This window comes from Apostichopus japonicus, chromosome 12 (genome assembly GCF_037975245.1).
Source record: "Apostichopus japonicus isolate 1M-3 chromosome 12, ASM3797524v1, whole genome shotgun sequence".
Lineage (NCBI taxonomy): Eukaryota > Metazoa > Echinodermata > Holothuroidea > Aspidochirotida > Stichopodidae > Apostichopus > Apostichopus japonicus.
Genome location: NC_092572.1, coordinates 4,454,135 through 4,475,127, shown reverse-complemented (window position 1 = coordinate 4,475,127; position 20,993 = coordinate 4,454,135). Strand labels below are relative to the sequence as shown.

The 20,993-nt window shown below is 39.0% G+C and overlaps 1 long non-coding RNA gene across 1 annotated transcript; it reads right to left on the bottom strand.

The window, feature by feature from the left end:
* Positions 1 to 65: 65 nt before the first annotated feature.
* Positions 66 to 3,688, bottom strand: LOC139978082 (uncharacterized). The gene is made up of 5 exons (XR_011796905.1): positions 3,061 to 3,688; positions 2,531 to 2,610; positions 1,588 to 1,825; positions 601 to 900; positions 66 to 130 (listed from the first exon to the last, which is right to left on the bottom strand). It is a non-coding gene; the product is annotated as an uncharacterized lncRNA (long non-coding RNA).
* Positions 3,689 to 20,993: the final 17,305 nt, after the last annotated feature.

Here is a 20,993-nt window from a genome sequence, read left to right as displayed (position 1 = left end):
TGGATGAAAGTTTACATTTCAAGTTTGGGAAGTACATAACAGTAATAAATAATAAAAACTCAAGTTAATTTTTTGTATGTATTCTCTCTTGTAAGCAAAGCTGTCACTTCTAGTAGCCTGCCAACAAAATCTGGATGATTGAAATCTCAAATATACTAGGATAAAATAGAAGAATAGTTTGAATAAAATACCCTAAACCACTATGTCAATGGGATCTGGAGAGCTTAGGCTTTCATTTTAATAAAAGTGTAATGAGAATCAATCTGAAATTGTTCATTAATCCATGGAATATCAAGGTTACTTGATCATAAATGAGATAAAAAAAATTACATTTTATCCCATGCAGGGAACAAACAGCAAATTTCTGTCAATTCTTTTCGAGAAAAACAAAAAAATTGGCAACATGTTTGAAACACCAAAGTTGCATACAAATAGTAAGTCAGCATGAAATTTATATTTATGAAGTCTAAGCTCTCTAAAAAGGAATACTTGTCATTGGAACTTTTTTTAAATATAATGTTATCATTACTAATAGTTAGTTACAATGGAAACCAGATGTAAGTAAAACTTGAATGTAAAACTTTAGCAACTTCCAGCGACCTGTTAATTAACACTGCTCTGCAGCTGTGCCATACACCATGTGAACAGACGATTCACAGAGTCGATTGCTCCCCACTACAATGAAACAAAATTAGAACTTGGGAGGCCATCAACAACAGTACTTCAGCAAAGCTTTTGAAATCTGCTTCGGTGTTGTTTTATGGCATCCTCATTGTTCGGATGAACATAGGAGCTTGCAAGGGGTGGGGGCTCTTTTCTGACAGGAACAGGACACTCCTCTCCCAGAGTTCCACTTCTGCAGAAGTTGTTGCAAGCAGTCAAGAAGTTCCCATACATAATCTGTAGAATAGTAAAGATATCAAGAATAATATAATAATAGTTCATAAAAACATACCATTTAGATAGAGGCATTCCAATCACTCCATTTCAGTCAGTAGGCATGGCACAGTTGTCGGTCAAGTCTTTGGATGCCCAACTAAGGCGACAGCTGAGTACACCTCAATTGGTGTGGATACATGGCAACTTGTGCCTGAACAATTCCAATATATTTTTTACTGATTACAACAAAAACCCTACACCTGTTTGTGCACCTAATATTATGGATTATGTAATCTTCAGCAGGATGTGTGGTCATTGTCTCAGTAGCTTAACCACTGTTTATGTAGTAAAGTAAACATGTGGACAGAGTAACATCCTGTCCCATTCCCTTGTAATCCATGGTAAAAGAGTGTATAAGATGCAACTTTCACCATTTGTATTCAGTAGCAGATATCCAGCCAAGTGAAGATATAATATACTCTGTTAAATCCAACTACTTGTTTGTGCCTTTAGTTCTTGTTCACATACAGCTGTGACAACTACCAGATACAGTATGTATATGCTAATTGAAGTAAAGACTGATGGCCTCACCACACATTCCAGACTGCCCCACAGTGTTGGTGTCAAAATTAATAATGATCCTCTTTCCAGAAAGTTATGGCACCAATTGATTTTCCAGACTAATCTACTATCAATCTTGAAAATTACCTTCAAGGGTCATCTTTGTCATGTTCAGATGAGTTAACTGATGGAGTGTAGTCCGGACTACCTGGCGGTTTTTCGGTGTATCTCGATGTGGATGCCACAGCAGCAGACGGACCATCATCGCCACTGTGAGATGGCCCTGGTTGCTTTGATGGTGTTCTTGTCTCTGTTGGTCCAGTCAGCAACTTCAATGGTGGTAGGGGGACCAGTGAACACTGGACTTCTACATGTGTTACATTCACTGAAAATTATAATAAACGCTTATTATACCACACACATACAGTAGGCTGCTCTTGGACAGGGGTCAGCTGCCTAGATGGTTCACTTATCTTTTCTGAAGGAGAGCATATCCTCCTGCTTTATGTGGCTGCAAAAATATGGGCCACTCACACCATGAGCATTGCAAATGACTTCAGCTTGGTTTCATATAGTATAACTACAATGTAATCTCCCTTCTCTCAGTAACTATAGCTGTAGCCTTTATATTTTCCTGTGAAGCCATCAGGTATAGCCTCCTCAACCACTCTCGTCAGGCAGGCGGATATGATGGATAAAATACAATGTATATTATCCCCTAGTCAGCCTGCCCGATGTGCAGTTTTAATTGCTATTTTGCTTTCAACGAGTACTGTTTCTAAAATTTTGGCCCCTGTACTCACTTCTGCTATAGAATACTATATAGATGTATGAAAGTTTTCCATTCTTCCAGTACCCTAGCTTACACTTCTCTACCACATTTTCTCCCCCCAACCCCCCTGCCTCCTTTTTGTCTGGTAGCTTGCCCCCCCCCCCCATATACATGCCTCAATGTTTTACTGGTGGAGATTCCTTGTATCCCGTTCAAAACTGACTACTTAAATCTTTAATGCCTGTCACCACCCTCCCCTCCCCCATTTCCCAACTGTTTTTCGGTAATATCAAGCACATGTCTATAAGATCATGCTACCTTTAGATGGAGATGTACATTCTGCAGAATCCTGCCTTTATTTTCACTGCAGTTGGTTGGGGAACAGCTTCTAGATTAATCTAAGTATTGAAAATTGGGAAAGAAAATAACAAGGAAGTTATGAAAGTTCATTTAAGAAAGCAGTTTGATATGTTTGAAAGTACCTGTCACAAGCGTTTTCTCTTGCAACAAAAATTGCAGCCCTACCAACAAAAATGGCAAAATATAAGGATGTCATTTACTGTGAAACATATGAGCTATGACTCTGAGTATATAGATATAGGTGGGAGCACATTATAATATTGGGCAAAATGACATGTAAACATCTTATGCTTGTTATTCTGGATTTGTCATGATGTACCACAAATAAAAGTTAATATAGCCCTAGCCTTCGCCTAACTTTATCGTCGCCGTACCTAATTTAGGGCCTAACTAACCTAACGTAATTATAAGAATTAGCCTACTGTAAGATAGTAATAATACCAAGTTAGTCATTGTTGTAGTAGGCCTAGGCCAGAAAATACACTTACTCTTTTCCGATCCAGCTTCGCAACTACTGGTCTACTTGTTTCTATATCTCCTCGAGATTTGAAGATACTTTCTCCAAATAGAGAAGGAACGGCATTGTCTTGTAGACGGCGAGCTGTTGGTGTTCCAAGTCCAAGTTGCGCGGATAGGCGATAGGAATCGAAACTTTAACTGGTGAAGGGCGCACTGCACACACAAGATTCGCTCGAAGGTCCAAGCCAATCTTTACTTATAGGCAGCTAGGCTGGCTGAGTGCACTGGTACTAAGCTATCGCTGTCTACAGTGTTTGACGAACACGAAACTTTCTTGTACTGTTGTGCACCCATTCTCATCTGATATTTTGTTTACTGTTACTGTTCGTGACGTATTGTTTACGGCTTTGATCTCGGTTAGCATATTAGGCATACTTAGTTTTGGTAACATTGGCGGTTCCCCCCGTGACGTCATTATCTTTCGGAATTAGCTTGGTTATTAACTTAATTAAAACAGCAAAGAAACGATTGTGGAACTCCAAATTTGGAATATAGGGTTTTGATATGTAGCTTTTCAATTTGTGTAAGTTTGAAGGAAATCTATTACGTGTCACTTGACCTTTAAGCGCGTGTAACTACCGTACATATTAATTTGTAGGCCAGAACAAAAAATGAAATCATAGGAGACAGACTGAAAGTTCATATAATTTATTAAGGCCTACATGTCATTTAAGTAGCCTATACTATTGACAAAATGGTAACAAATTCCTACGCTGTGACCCGATTGTCAAGAGCATTCTTAACGTCGTCACCGAGAGTGCCTTTCTGCGAAACGACAATTCTAAAGTCGAAGCAATAATACCAATAATTATAAAACAATTATCATTGCTCAATCAATCTCCAGCAAAACTTGATACATCCATGTTTATTTTTATACACAAAACGAAAATCTGCCATATCCGCTCTCGATACAAGGGCGATAAATTATACACAAGTGGCAGACGATGTGAAACTTAAACAAACAAAACAAACATTCCTCATTGTATATATAATTGGCAATCACGTATCTTTTCTTGGATATCTTTTCCCCAACTCAATATATTTGGTTCACTGATTTCACTCTGGCTTGGATCCTTCCCTGCAGTGGATCACGGTGGATGGTATGTGATGTCATGACGGTATATGTTCTTCAAAGCATTATTTTTCAATTATAATTTTCTTGTTTATTTATCCTGGAAATATTTGGATGGTTTGCTTTACTATCAATGTTCTCTGTATTAAGAATTTCATCAAAATGCAACTTTTTTGTAACAATTTGTTATTCCTCTGTGAATAGTAAGTTAAATATTATAAAGAAAAACATATCATATATAAATATATATATATATATATATATATATATATATATATATATATATATATAAATGCAATGCAATGGAGGTACACGACAAAGGCAAATGAATATATATAAATGAAAATCGTAATGAGTTGGAAAATCAAGAACAGTGAAAAAACTTTCAGCCTCCACCGGGATTCGAACCAAGGGCCTTCCGCTCTGTACGCGGACACCCTAACCACTAGGCTATGGACGCTGATTGTATGTCCAGAGGTTCGAAACCGGTAAGGAAGGTCGTAATTCCACTGTAGGCGTTTGTCACCTGTATCGAACAATACTAGTTCTGTTTTTGGTGACATATTTTGCCTTACTCTAGAGATCAAATTCATGATGCTAACCAACTCGAAAATCATTTGTGATTCCTAAAGCCGGATCTCGCAAGAGATACTTTGAACAGACTTTATGTAAATGCAATGGAGGTAAACGACAAAGGCAAATGAATATATATAAATGAAAATCGTAATGAGTTGGAAAATCAAGAACAGTGAAAAAAAATTAGTTATATATAAAAAATAGTTATATATAGTTATATATATATATATATATATATATATAACTACTGAAAGCTAACCCTGACTTTGTTGAATTTTCACAGTAGATATTAAAATGTTCTTAAACAACGCCATCTATTTCTGTTCGTGACTGTGTAATAAATTGCAACACGAGAAGACAGCGAGTTGACAAGCTCCCTGGACGTTCTGATTATGGAACAGTTGTTTATTTCTCCTTGGCAAAAATACTTTATATATAAATAATATAAATATATATATATATATAAATATATATATATATATATATATATATAAATATATATATATAAAAATATATATATAAATATTTATATATTTACATATATATATATATATGTAAATATGTGAAATAATAACATTAGAGCCAAAATATCAGTGAACCAATGGAGAAATACCGCCTCAGTGCTCAAATGGTTCAATGGCCTAAACGAGAAAAGCAAGCTTACATTTCTAATATTTGACATAGTGGACTTTTACCCTTCCATCTCAGAGGATTTGCTGAGTAAATGCCTCACATGGGCCAAAACATACGATAACATCCGGGACATTGAGTACGCCGCTATTAAACACGCGAGGAGATCTTTATTGTATGACAACAAAGGCACCCCTTGGGTAAAAAGGGAGGCGTACAAAGAATTTGATGTCTCGATGGGGGCGTTCGATGGAGCGGAAGTGTGTGAGCTCGTTGGGCTCTTCATCTTGAACGAGCTCAGAACGAAACTTAACGTGGACAGCGTTGGGTTGTATTGAGATGACGGGCTCGCAGTGATGCAAAGCCACTCCGGAAGCGAAGAGGACCGCACCAGAAAGGAGATCATCAAAGCATTCCAAGCTTGCGGACTCAAAATCACGGTGGAAACAGGCAAAAAATCAGTTAACTTCCTTGACGTGAACCTGAACCTAGACACCGGAATGCACCAGCCCTACCGAAAACCCAATGACGAACCACTGTACATAAATGTGAAGTCAAACCACCCGCCAGCCATAATCAAGCACATCCCCCTGCAATAGAGAAACGGATATCATCGCTTTCGTCAGACCAGGACGCCTTCAACAACAACGCACGCATGTATAATGACGCATTGAAGAGTAGCGGGTTCGACGCAACCATTTCGTACACCCAACCCCAGGAGGGTGAGAAGGAACAGCCTAAGAGGAAAAGAAGGAACCGGAGCAGGAAGATAACATGGTTCAACCCACCTTACAGTAAAAATGTGAAATCTAACGTTGGCGCCCAGTTTCTCAAACTGGTCGACAAGCACTTCCCTCCCGGGGCAAAGCTGAGGAAAATATTCAACAGGAACACTTTAAAAGTGAGTTACAGTTGCATGAAAAATATGAATTCAATCATAAAATCCCATAATGCTAAAGTAATGAAAAAATTCAACCAAGAAACCCCCATAAGAACCTGCAACTGCAGAGATAGAGCCTCTTGCCCCCTACAGGGTGAGTGCCTTGTCAGTGCCGTGGTGTATAAGGCCACAGTTACTTCCGGTGACGATGGCACCACCAGGTCATATGTTGGGCTTACCGGGGGGGATTTCAAATCTAGATACAATAACCACACTAAGTCTTTCAGAAATAGTAAATACGAGAAGGAGTCTGAGTTATCTAAACACATATGGGGATTGAAGAGACAAAAGGTAGATTATTCGGTTAAATGGAGCATAATTAGGCAGTCCGACACTTACCAGCGAGAATCGGGCAACTGCAACCTTTGTATAGAAGAAAAACTGGAAATCCTACGCACAAGAGGTGACACAATCAATAGGAGATCCGAGCTTATCTCTTTGTGTCGCCATGGGAACCCCAAGCCATTGAACCGTAAACGGTTGAAAAAGAAGTAGTCTGTTTTGACCATCCACTGGCCTGAAGATCGTCGCTCTATGCGTGCGTGAAACCCAGTTTTTTTGTTGTTTTCCCAACTTGTTTTTAACTCTGATCAGTACACCACAAATTACATTAAATTTCACCCATTGGTGGATTGTATCATTGGGCTAGTTGAAACATGCAACAAAGCAACTCATACTGTATGTCATGATGTCGCATGTATATTATAGCATACTATTTTATATGCACCAGATTTGGTCTATATGCTGCATTCAATACATGCATGGCAACAATATAAAGATTAAACAGTCTTACAGTTTATGGCATGTACAGTTTTTGTCAAGTAAAATAAGTATGTGCCATAAGTTTATTCTATTGGGCTAGTGTGGCAAATTCACCATGTGTTACTCCAATTTAACCACATTTTACCGCTGTAAGACTAAGGTACATTTTTGGCTTGGAGCACATATATTTTTTTCTTATATCTTATACAGGGTGATATATTATTGTATTCATGTACTTTTTAATTGTTGCACCAAACCTCCTTGCCATTTCTGGACTTGCCTTTCATTTAAACATTCCTTCCTAATTACCTTAAGTCTTTTCATAATGTTTAAACGCTATGTTTTGTTGTCTTGTTACTATTCACTAACAGTTTTACTTCTCAAAGTTTTATGAATTATGGACGAGAAATAAAGAGACAAAACAATTTCTTTTGGTCATTCTTAAAAAAGAAAGTTCTGTGACCAAACGTCCCTCAACGCTGACCTCATCGTGGTGTCAGAGTGGCAACCACTGTCTTGTCTGGCTATGTTTAAGCCACAATGCCCTCTAAGGTATCATATTTAATTGCCTGTTGTATAACCTGCATGTTTCCACAAAACTAGTAATGCTTGAAAATAACTTAGTGAAAAGGCCCATGTCTCGATACAATCAAGGCTCCATCAGCCTATTACTAGCAACCCCGAGTACAATTTCAGGAAGGTGAATTTGAAGGGGCAGTGACAGGGCTTGGACTTTTTGCATTGGCAGGGCTTGTACTTGGAAGAGCACCCAGCATGGGTCCATCTTCATGAGAGTCTCTAAATAAAATTATTGCTGGTGATAAATGCAAACCAGTGAGTGTCTGTTTTCAGCGAGTAGTACTAAAATTATCGATTGTTACGATATGGCATTGCTTCCATGTATTGTAATGTGTAGATACCGGATGTTACAAATCGATGTATTGGCAGTGAGTATTTCATGATCTCCAGGCGTCCTTATATATGCCCCTATTCAAACAGAAAGACATTTCACTGTCATGAATAGGTCCTCTTATCATTTGATATATGCATTGAGTTCCATGATATAAGCAATTTAATGCCATTAGTTTTATCACGCTTATTAATAACATTTCGCGCAATACGTACCAACGTGGAACGGGGCAGTCCTCACTGGGCAATGAGTGACTCAGTCGTCCTGAACGATAGCGATGTTATTTCGTCATCATTATTTATATCGCATACGAAATTGGAACCCGTGAGGTGGAACATAGTCAGTTCCTGGTTAGTTATCCCTGTGTAGAGGAACTGATCGGAAATCAATAACTCAAACAAACATATTCGGTTGTGGCTCTCAAGAACAGAGTTTTATCAGCACATCCGAGCTCTACACATACATCATTGTACATCTAATAACCGCTCTGAGCCTCATTAGACTTTGCTCACGGGATTGAAAATGGAGAAATGAGAGTATCGCACCATAGTGTACTGCAGATGTAGGGCAGCTTAGCCAAGTAAGATAAATGCTATTGTAAATGACGTAGCCTAGCCTATGCATTGTGATACCATAGGATTAGGAACTTGATAGCAATACGTTCAACGATTAGTATAGTTTAGTAGAAAAAAAAAAACGATCAGGAGGTACACTCAAGTCCCAATCAAGGACCCTATAGAAGAGGAAAAAACTGAAGACACAAACACTCAGACCCGATGACAATGCTTGTCCAAAGCATTCTTAAACCCATTCACAGTACTTGCAAGTACAACTTTCTCATGCAAACCGTTCCACTCATTCACAACCCTATTAGAAAAAAGTTATGCCGAATATTAATCCTACTTTGTGACTTTTTGAGTTTAAGACAATGACCTCTGGTACAACTAATTTAGAAAACGTGAAAAAGTCAGAGAAGGATAATTAATGTCAAAACCATACACAATCTTGAAAACCTGAATCAAGTCACCACGTAACCTCCTAAGCTCCAGTGTGGTGTGATTCAATAATTGTAACCGCCTATAATAACGAACACTCTTTAAGGAACTAATCATCCTAGAAGCCTTCCTCTGGCATTTTCGAGTACTTCCTTATGCTTAGCAAAATATGGGTTCCAAGCCGGCACAGCATACTCCAGATGAGGCCTAACCAACTGCTTATAAAGCCTAACTACAATGTCCTCTTTCAGAAAACTGGAGTTCCTCTTGATCATACCTAAAATCCTATTACCTCTTTTAGCAGCTTCAAGACAATGTTGAGATGGTTGCAGAGATGAGTCAACGTAGATACCTAGGTCTCTTTCAAGAGAGACCTCCAGATCTGTAACTCCACATAATTAAGATTGTTGTTATACTTTTGGTTACTACAACCAATATGCATCACCTTGCATTTATCAATATTATAAAGCATTTGCCATCCCTGAGACTAGGAAAACAAATTATCCAATCCGTTTAAAATTTCTCAGAATCGCTTTTGGAAGAGACCTCAGAATACAAATTGGTGTCATAAGCAAACTTCTTAGCTGTACACAAAATATATCCGTAAATGTCATTAATATAGGCAACAAACAACAAGAGACCCAAACAGACCGTTGTGGAACCCCACGGCTACTAGTAACGTACTGCCAAGAAGTAGCACAGCCTTTTAAATACCACCCTCTTTTTCTATCACAGAGCCAATTCTCAATCCAAGACAGTAAATTCCCATCGACACCTACTCTTCAGCCTAAGTAAAGACGCTGGGTGGAACTTTATCAAAGGCTTTCTGGAAATCCAGGAACACATCATCTACAGACCTCTGCCTATTTAGTGTGCTTGTTTCTTCTTCCATAAACTCAAGAATATTAGTGAGACAAGACCTTTTTTGACAAAAGCCATGTTGAGAATCTCTGATCAAAGACTGACTGCTGAAGTGACTGACCATAGACTTTTTTAACAATATACTCCATGACCTTACAAACAACACTAATGAGACTAACGGGCCTATAATTACAGGGCTTAGACTTATCACCCTTCTTGAAATTTGGGGTAATATAAGCACACCTCCAGTCCTAAGGAACATAACCTACATTCATAAATTTACTAAAAACCAATGAGAGTGGAACGCAGAAATGGTGTGCAAAAGTCTTCAACAAATACGGATGGATTGCATCAGGTTCAGAAGCTTTAGAAACATTTAGACGAAGCAGCTCCTTTAAGACAACCTCATCCGAAAATAAGACCGTATCCAGTTTAGGACTATCACTTCCCCCTGAAAATCTGGAATATTACTCATATCTTCCCTTGTTAAAAACGACACAAAATAGTTGTTGAAAAGATCTGCAAGATCCTGACCTTCAGTAACTATGTTATCAGCCTGTGGTACCCTAAGAGAAACAATTGCATCTTTAACTTTCTGCTTTGACCTGACGTAAGAAAAGAACGTCTTTGTGTTATCGTTAATATTAAGGGCAATGTTATTTTCGAAATTCAATTTTGCATCAGAGACTAAGCATTCTACCTTCAGCTGATGAATTTTAAACTTGGCCAAAAGAGATTCAGAATTAGTCCTCCTAAACAACTTTCACATTCTACGTTTTTCCCTAAATACACATCTAACTTTCTTATTCATCCATTGAGGCATACTGCTTTTACGACGACGATTCTTCCACGGAACATGATCTTCCATGATGACCTTTAATTTATCAGCTAAAAAAATCCAAGATTGAGAAGCACTCATATCTCTAAACAAATTAATCCAATCTGTACCCTTTAGTAAAGTTTTAATTGCCTCTGAATCTGATCTCGAAAAACCAGGAACTTGTTCCTTGCTAACAGAATTTGGGACTTTGCAAACAACATCAAAAGCTAGTTTATCATGATCGCTAGTTCCTAGTTTTCCTAGACCCGTCAAATCAACAACATTGCTTGGATCAGAACTCAAAACAAGATCCAAGATGTTATCCCCCTAGAATGGAAAATAGCATGTTGATGTTCCTACTACTGGAACCATCTATTCAATTAATGTCATTTGTGTTTATCATATCTACAAGGTTTTCAGAATTCAGACCTATATGAACCTAGAATAAATTTCTACAAGAAATACCCTATTCAGTTATGAGGTGCATGCTTGCAAATGTATAAACACTTTGACCCCTTTTGATCTTTAACTTTCACAGATGAGAATAGGGTTATTGTACTCACAGACCTGGATCTACATTTCAAGTATGAAAGAAATACTTTCATAGTTCTTGTTTTAACAAAGTTTTCACACAACTATCTCTGTTGACCTCACAAGAAATGGTTCTTGTACTCAATATAATGGATCAACAAACACAGTTAATCCACCATGAACTTTTTGAATTACTGTGTTTACAAGCAGGTGTCCACACACACACAAACATACACCATCACCATCTCATAGAATCCTATTACCTCCGACGATTGAATAATGAAGAAATATCAAGAAAGCAACAGAAGCATAACTCACCATGTTTTGTAACATTCATCTGTAAGTTGCTCATCTCTCCTTCAGAATCAGTACATGAACAGGTAACATACTAGCATTCTTGATATACTAACACACCAGACAATGGCATACAGGATACACTAAGGACACCATCTTCCACATCCTTGCAGCTTGGTGTGCTGTATGCATAAATTACACCTGTAGGTTCTTCAAAGGCAATTGATGAGTGTGTCTGACCCTCAAAGAATGGTCTGTTGTTTATTCCTACAACAATAAGAAAGGACAAGATTTGAATACTTTGCTACAAAGCACTCCTGTATCAGTCACAATGCATCAAAAAAATTTCTCTTCAGTTTTCAACAGTGCTCAGTACTCCATTTTGGCCAGTGGTAGGTTGAGAGAGGTGCTTGTTTGCCACCTTTTAGAGACCTTGTCAACATCAGCAAAAAATACCATCAAACAAAGTTAAATGATCAACTGAACTACAGTACCCTTGAATGTCAAATGATCAATGAATCTCCTAGCGTGACAATTCCTGCCCCCCCCCCCCTCCTACCACTACGCTAAACCGGCCCGTTTGAACTGCTTATGGTTCATATTATGCAAGAATTCAGACCGAAATTAACTTGAAGTGAAGTTAAGAGAAGATAAAGTTATATAGTCCATATGGTACGTATTGCGCGAAATGCTATAACTAAGCGTGATGAAACCAATGGAATTGAATTGCTTGTATCATGGAACTTCGTGCTTATATCGAATCATAAGAGGAACTTTTCATGGCCGCAAAATGACCTTTCTTAGCTGTGTGGATAGGGGCATAAGGACTCCTGGAGATCATGAAATACTCACTGCCAATACATCGATTTGGTACATCCACACATAACAATAAATTCAATCAAAGTCATATCGTAACAATCGCTACTGTTAGTACTACTTGCTGAAATCAGACATTCAACACTGTTTTGCATTTATCACCAGCAATACTTTTATTTAGAAACTCTCATGAAGATGGACCGATGCCGGTGCTCTTTTAAGTACAAGCCCTGTCACCGACTGCAAAGACTACAAGCCCTGCCAGTGCCTCTTAAAATCCACCCTCCTGAAATTGTACATGGGGTTACTAGTATTCAGCCAATGGAGCTCTGATGGTATCGAGACAGGAGCCTCTGTACTGGGTATATTTTGAAACATTGCTAGTGTTGTGGAAACATGCAGGTTATACAACAGGCAATTAAAAATGACACCTGAGATGTCATTTGGCTTAAAAAATGGCCAGGCACAACTCTATAGTTCACCACTGAAAGTACAGTGGTTGCCACTCTGACACCACGATGAGGTCAGCTTTGAGGGATTTTTGGTCACAGCACTTTCTTTTTTAAGAATGACAACACCTTTTTGTTGGTCTCTTTGTTTCTCGTTCATACTTCATCAAACTTTGAGACGTAAAGCTGTTAGAAAATAGTTACAAGACAACAAAACATAGCTAAACATAGAAAGGCGAGTCCTGGAATGGCAATAAAGTTTGGTCGAACAGTTAAAAAGTACACAAATACAGTATGTTTATGCAGTATTTTTATGCTGGCATTATTACTAGACACTCGTTTTACTTGATTTACGACATTCATGGCATATGCAGGCAGAATTTAACGGTTCACTTAATTCAGTGACTAGTGCCGTATGTTTATGCTGGCATATTTTCTAGGCACTCGTTTTACTTGATTTCCGACGTTCATGGCATATGCACACAGAATTTAATGCTTCACTTAAATCAGTTGACAGGTGCAGTATTTTTATGCTGGCATTTTTTCTAGACACTCGTTTTACTTGATTTACGACATTCATGGCATATGCACACAGAATTTAATGGTTACTGTAATCAGTGACAAGTGCAGTGTTTTTATGCTCCCATTATGTCTAGACACTCGTTGTACTTGATTTCGACATTCACGGTATATTCACGCAACATGCAATGGTCAGGAACGTAGCCAGGGGGGTTGGAGCAGGGGAGCGACTGCCCCCCTTTCAGTGACAACAAAATGTTGAAAACTGTTTTTTTTTTTAGCATGGTATTTGGTCATTGCTCTTTTGATCTTGAATACTCGTCAGCTCCTTTAACTTGATTATAATCGTAGTAACATTCAGGCCTACTGATTCCGCTAACTTAGTTTGGCAGATGCATTTAGCTTAATTTAGCATATAGCCTATTGCAAGCCTACAGTTGGCCACTGCGTAATAAAATACATGTTGCCTACCTAATGGCACTCGATTGGAGTGTCACGAACCGTATGCAGAATGATGTCGACATCGTTCGTTCTCATCCTTTCTATGATTCGTCCTAAGTTGTTGCAACAGCATGTTATGAAGCTAAGATAGCAATCGTATACGTGATACGCGCTTCCTATAAATAATGATTACACTGCTAACACATTGCGATAACGATATTTGTTTTTTTAGCCACTGCACATCTGGCTGTCTTACAAACTATGAAAGTTTATATTGTCCACCAGTTAAGTTCGTCAAATGCATTAAAGTTCAGACATTGGACAATAAACAAGAATCATCCTACTGGAAAAGAATGTATAAAGCACTATGTTTGTCTTTCTGATATAATATGTAAAAGAACATATAAAAGAATTCAAACAGGAAACAAAATCTGCTGATAGTATGATATCATATGATAATGATGAAACTGGCAAAACATTGCACCAGATCGCATCTAAGGACCTTCAATTGTTCAAAAATATCTCAAAGGGAGGGGGACACCCCTCCCTTAAACCCTCCCCCACATCAACCGCAAAATGCGCCCCCTCTCCACCTTTCAAATTCCTGGCTGCGTCGCTGTTAGTGGTTCACTTAAATCAGTTGACTATTGCCGTAATTTTATGCTGGCATTATTTCTAGACACTCGTTTTACTTGATTTCGCGATACTACCCGGTTCCTAATCTATTACCCGAATCCTTCGCAAAGTGTTATTTTTTTTTTGGCAAACCGATGGTTACTCGAGATTTACCCATTGACTTAGTGTGATGTTAGGCGATCAAAGATAACAGCAATAATGAAAGTATGCCATTGATATCTCATAATTGCCTCACAATTTCAACAAATAAACAGACGGTTAGGCTAGATTTTCCTATTTGACTTAGTGTGGAGTTAGGCTACCATGTGGAAGAAATTGAAAGAATTCTCACAGTTATTATTCATTCATTCGTTTATTTCATAGAAGGAAAGACTGTCAAGGAATTTTACGAGATGTTACTAATGGATCATAGACGGGATAACTAAAAAATAATAATAGCAAGTGGCTTTTAACTAAATGTTTACTCCAAATGCGATCAAATTGCGCGAATCGCGCAATTTCGTGGCTAATGCGAACCATGGGCCTGCATAATAGATCTAGTAGTAGTAAAAACTGTTTAAGAGCTAAATTGGATATTTATATGTGTAGTGTCGTAATAAAATGTGTTGCACACTTGGCGTTCGACAGAGAGTCAGAGTAAACATGGCGTCGAAGTCTGTTACCAGAAGTTATCAATAAAACGAGTTATCCGTATTGTATTCAACTGTAAACGAATGCCTTGAACTGTGTCCTTATTTGAAACAACAAGTACTCTACATTGGCGACGAGGATAATTTGCGATGGCCACATTCACGATTCCACCGCCTCCACCGTTCGAGATAGATTCGTCAAGTCTTGCAACAAGCTTCAAGAAATTTAAACAGGCATTCACAAACTTCGAACTTGCAACGGGGATAGCCACACGAGACAAGCCAGCGGTCGACCTATACAACACGTTTACGTGGGCTGACGAAGCTGACGCAAAGACATATCAGAAGGTAATCGATCAGTTTGAAGTGCATTGTAAGGGACATGCTAATACTACATATGAACGGTACATATTTAACACGAGAGTACAAAGAGAGGGTGAATCGTTTGAGAGCTTTGTTACATCTCTCAAGTCATTAGCAGAAACATGTGAATTTGACACATTGACAGAATCTCTCATAAGGGACAGGATAATTCTAGGCATGAAAAATGCTAACATTCGTCAACGCCTCCTTCGTGAAGCACACTTGACCCTAACTCAAGCCATCACAATTGTCCGAGCAGCTGAAGCAGCCACTGCGCATGCCAGTGAGATTGCAAAGAGCACTATGAGTGACATTTCTGACGTGCACTACGTCAAGCACGAACGTCAAAACCGTCAGAAACCTGCTAAATTCAAACAACAGCAGCACTCAAAGTCACAGATCTGCCGTAACTGTGGTGACAAATACCCTCATACTGATCATCCATGTCCAGCACAAGGAAAAACCTGCTTGTTCTGCAAAAAGCAAAATCACTTTGCAAAAGTGTGCAAAACCAAGCTGAAACAACAAGCAGAGGTTAACCTTGTAGAACAGACAACACAACACTCACACTCACAACCATCTCTCCAAGCAATGCAAGGTGAGTCAAATAACGAGGACTATCTATTTGCCATAGGTCCATCAGATGAGAGTAATCAACTACTCAAGGTATCCGTGATTATCAATGATGTTAAGACTACAGCTGTCATTGACACAGGTACGTCAGTGAACATAATGAGTCGAGAAACTCTGAACACAATCTGTACAGAACAATCACTACTCGAACCTACAGGCAAACAAGTCTATGCATTTGGTGCCAACAGTCCCATTGAGGTTCTTGGAAAAATCTCTCTGCTTGTACGTCACAAAGCGCAGATGCTAAGAGATATATTCTTCATTACGGAGCACAGTGGTCCCACTCTGCTACGTCTGAACACTGCGAAAGAGCTCCACATGATCGCTGTTACATACAATGTTCATGCAGCACCGTCGGTCATCGACGAATTCAGTGATCGGTTCGTTGGACTAGGCAAGCTAGCAGGCGTCACATGCAAACTACACGTGGATCAGTCCGTCACTCCTGTTACTCAGCCGCATCGCAGGATACCTTTCCACGTCAGACAACATGTCGAAGCTGAACTGAAACGCTTACAAGAATTGGATATCATCGAGCCTGTGCATAGTACGCCTACACCATGGGTCTCTCCAATTCGAGTTGTGCCTAAACCAAAGCAACCAGGTAAAATCAGGATTTGTGTTGATATGCGAGCTGTGAGCAAAGCTATCGCGAGAGAGCGGCACGTCACTCCAACCATTGACGACATATTAGCTAAGCTGAATGGGGCAACAGTATTCACCAAGCTGGATCTAAACAGTGGATATCACCAAATCGAATTAGACGAGGCATCACGCTATCTCACTGTTTTCTCCACCCATGTTGGCTTGTATCAGTATAAGAGATTGAATTTCGGAGTGAATAGCGGAGCGGAACAGTTCCAAAATCTGATACAGTCAGCCCTGGCAGGTCTTCAAGGCGTGATTAACATCAGCGACGACATATTGGTATATGCCAAGAATCAACAAGAACACAACGAGCGGCTAGTGAAGTGCATGCAACGTCTAAGAGAGAAGAGCCTAACTCTCAATGGCGATAAATGCGAGTTCAACAAATCTTCGGTTGAATTCTTTGGGCATATCTTCAGCTCATCAGGCGTATCACCAAGTCCCACGAAAGTCCAATCGTTGATCGAGGCACCACCTCCTAGCAATCGGGAAGAAGTCCGAAGCTTTCTTGGGTTAGCAAACTACTGTGCAAGATTCATTCCAAACCTTGCATCACTATCTGAACCACTTCGTGATCTGACCAGACAGAGCGTTCCATGGTCATGGGAAGAGCGTCATGCCAAATCCTTCAATGACATCAAGCATGCAATAGCACAGCACTGTCATATGGCATACTTCGACTCGCGTCTTTATTCCACAGTCGTTGTAGATGCTAGTCCCGTAGGGCTATGTGCTATGCTAGTACAAGGCAGTGACCGAAGCAACAAAATCGTAGCATTAGCGAGTCGTTCACTTACAGCTGTCGAGAAGCGGTATTCACAAACCGAGCGTGAAGCCCTGGCAGTAACGTGGGGAATCACACACTTCTACCTGTACTTGTATGGCAGCAAGTTCACGGTCATCACAGACCATAAGCCACTAGTGCCATTGTTCAACAGATCCAATTCATCTCCACCAGCGAGAATAGAAAGATGGATGCTGCACCTTCAGCAGTATGATTTTTCTTTAGAATACCAACCAGGTGCAACCAACCCGGCCGACTATTTGTCGCGACATCCGTTACCTAGCACATCAACCGTTGAGCCAAACGCAGAAGAGCACATCAACTTCATCGTTGAAAACGCAGTGCCCAAATCGATCAGCATGGATGAGATAGTTGCAGCGACCACATCAGATCCTGTCTTGCAAGCATGCATCAAAGCTGTCGAAAGGAATAGCTGGTACTTCATTACACCAGAGCTGCAGTGCTTCAAAAACGTAAAGAATGAGCTCAGCGTAGCGAAAGATGGAAAAGTGCTACTCCGTGATCACAGAATTGTGATTCCGTCAATCCTTCGCGATCGCATCATCACCATCGCACACCAAGGACACCAAGGTGTCGTTCGCACAAAACAGCTGATTCGCGAAAAAGTTTGGTTTCCTGGAATAGACAAGCGTGTGGAGGAAAAGATCAGTCAATGTATTCCATGCCAAGCAACAAGCAGTTCAACTACACGTGAACCTATCCAAATGTCAGCACTTCCAACACATCCTTGGAAAGAAGTCAGCATAGACTTCTCAGATCTTCCAACCGGAGAGCATCTTCTTGTCATCATCGACGATTATAGCAGATTCCCAGTGGTTGAAATTCTCACATCCACTTCTAGTAAAGCGGTTATCCCACATTTGGATCGCATATTTGCATTGTTCGGTATTCCAGAAGTAGTCCGTACTGATAACGGACCACCTTTCAATAGCGAATATTTCATGAACATATGCACAATTGATAAGCAGACAGTATTCATGGTATTGCATAGTTGAAGCAACCTATTGTGTAACACATTTTGTGACATTCCAAGTGACACAATGTGTTCAATATACTAACCATATTGTTCATTTTGAGATTTACCATATTGTTAGACTTGAGATTTGACATACTAGAGTATTACTGTTTCAGTAACCGACAAAAGCTATTTATGCAGTTCCTATTCTGATACTTTAAAGCAATTCAAACATTTGTATTGTTGAGTTCAATCCACAAGTTAGGAGGATTGTAGTGTCGTAATAAAATGTGTTGCACACTTGGCGTTCGACAGAGAGTCAGAGTAAACATGGCGTCGAAGTCTGTTACCAGAAGTTATCAATAAAACGAGTTATCCGTACTGTATTCAACTGTAAACGAATGCCTTGAACTGTGTCCTTATTTGAAACAACAAGTACTCTACAATATGTTCTGATCCAATAGAGGTGGAGAACAAACATAAGCAGTGGCGGCAGTGCGATGATAGTAGTGATGTTAATTACATGAAGTTATAAACAGGTTAATGAAAGAAACAAAAGCAAATAGAAATTATTGAGGAAGGTTGTATAGACTCATTTTTTCTTTGGCATAGGTCGAAGGTCATATATGATCAGGAGAATGTGTTTCCACTTTCTCTGTTTCAGTTGCACGAAAAGTGCTTAAGTACTATGTCATATTATAAAGAAAGCCTTACAAATATGGCATGTAATGATTGAAGGCAAAACCAAATATACAATCCACATTTTCACTGTGTGTTACTCTATGATCAAGCATGTTTTGTTTTTCTTGGTTCCAAACAGAGACAGACTGCTTTGGCACAGAAGAGGAAAAGAACTCCCTTAGAAGAATATTATGGTGGATCTTTTGAGTGATGATTATGTTATATATATATATATATATATATATATATATATATATATAGCAAAATAAAGTGACAAACGCCTACAGTGGAATTACGACCTTCCTTACCGGTTTCGAACCTCTGGACATACAATCAGCGTCCATAGCCTAATGGTTAGGGTGTCCGCGTACAGAGCGCAAGGCCCGTGGTTCGAATCCCGTTGGAGGCTGGAAGTTTTTTTCACTGTTCTTGATTTTCCAACTCATTACGATTTTCATTTATATATATATATATATATATATATATATATATATATATATATATATATGTACATATATAATTGAAATCGTAATGAGTTGTAGAATCCAGAACAGTGAATAAACTTCCAGTCTCCACCTGGATTCGATCCGGGACTCCCGCAGTATATGCGGATACCCTAACCACTGATTATATGTATAGAGGTTCGAAACTGGTAAGGAAGGTCGTAATTCCAGTGTAGTCGATTCGATGTTTCGACTTTTGGGTTTATTTTTTTATACATACATATATATATTTATATATATATAGGTTGCTCACTCCTATTAAAGTCTATATCAATCCGTTCTCTTTCAGGAAAAGTGCCAACAACAATAAAGCAATTTGAGAACATCTTTTGTGATATGCTATCAATCATGTTTTTTTTATTGTGGCTTGCATGTTAAAGATCATGAATGGAAGTACATGTAGTGCAAACATTGAGTGAATTAAGCCAAATTTAGAACCATTCAATTTAGGTCTCCCAGGAACAGCATGAGAAAATTGCCCTTCTCTTTGAGATATTTTGAACAATTGAAGGTCCTTAGATGCGCTCTGGTGCAATGTTTTGCCAGTTTCATCATTATCATATGATATCATATGATCAGCAGATTTTGTTCCCCGTTTGAACTCTTTAACATATATCAGAAAGCAAACATAGTGCTCTTTTAAAGTTGTTGATTCTTGTTTATTGTCCAATATATGGACTTAAATACATTTGGCGAACTGATGGACAATATAAACTTTCATATTTTGTAAGACAGCCAGATGTGCAGTGGCCTAAACACAAATATCGTTATCGCAGTGTATTAGCAGTGTAATAATTATTGATAGGAAGTGCGTATCAAGTACGATTGCTAGCTTAGCTTCATAACATACTGTTCGTGCAACAACTTAGGACGAATCATACAAAGGATGAGAACGAACGTTGTCGACGTCGTTGTGTAAACGGTCTGTAACACCCCATCGAGTGCGGTTAGGTAGGCAATATGTATTTTATTACGCAGTGTCCAACTGTCTAAATTTAGCTGATTACATCTGCCAAACTAAGTAGCTGAATCAGTAGGCCTGAATGTTACTACGATTATAATCGAAGAAACTGAGCTGACAAGTATTCAAGTTCAAAAGAGCACTGAAAAAGTACCATGCTAAAGAGAAAAAAAAAACATTTGTTAACATTTTTTCGATACTGAAAGGGGGGAGAAGTTGCTTCCCCTACCCCCCCCCCTTGGCTACGTCCCTGTTGCTTGAGACTAAAAGTGTTTGATAAATTACTAATTGTTTCTATTAGCATTGACTCGGTTACGTTGTAAACTTCTTTAAACGTTTCCAAGACTTCAAAGGAAAAATGTGTTACATTCTCACACTATATATATTTCACATGAGCAGGTGAAAGGGACATTAACAGGTGCGGCGGATCCGGGAAAGAAGGAGTAGAACCCCCAAATTGATGGGACACTTT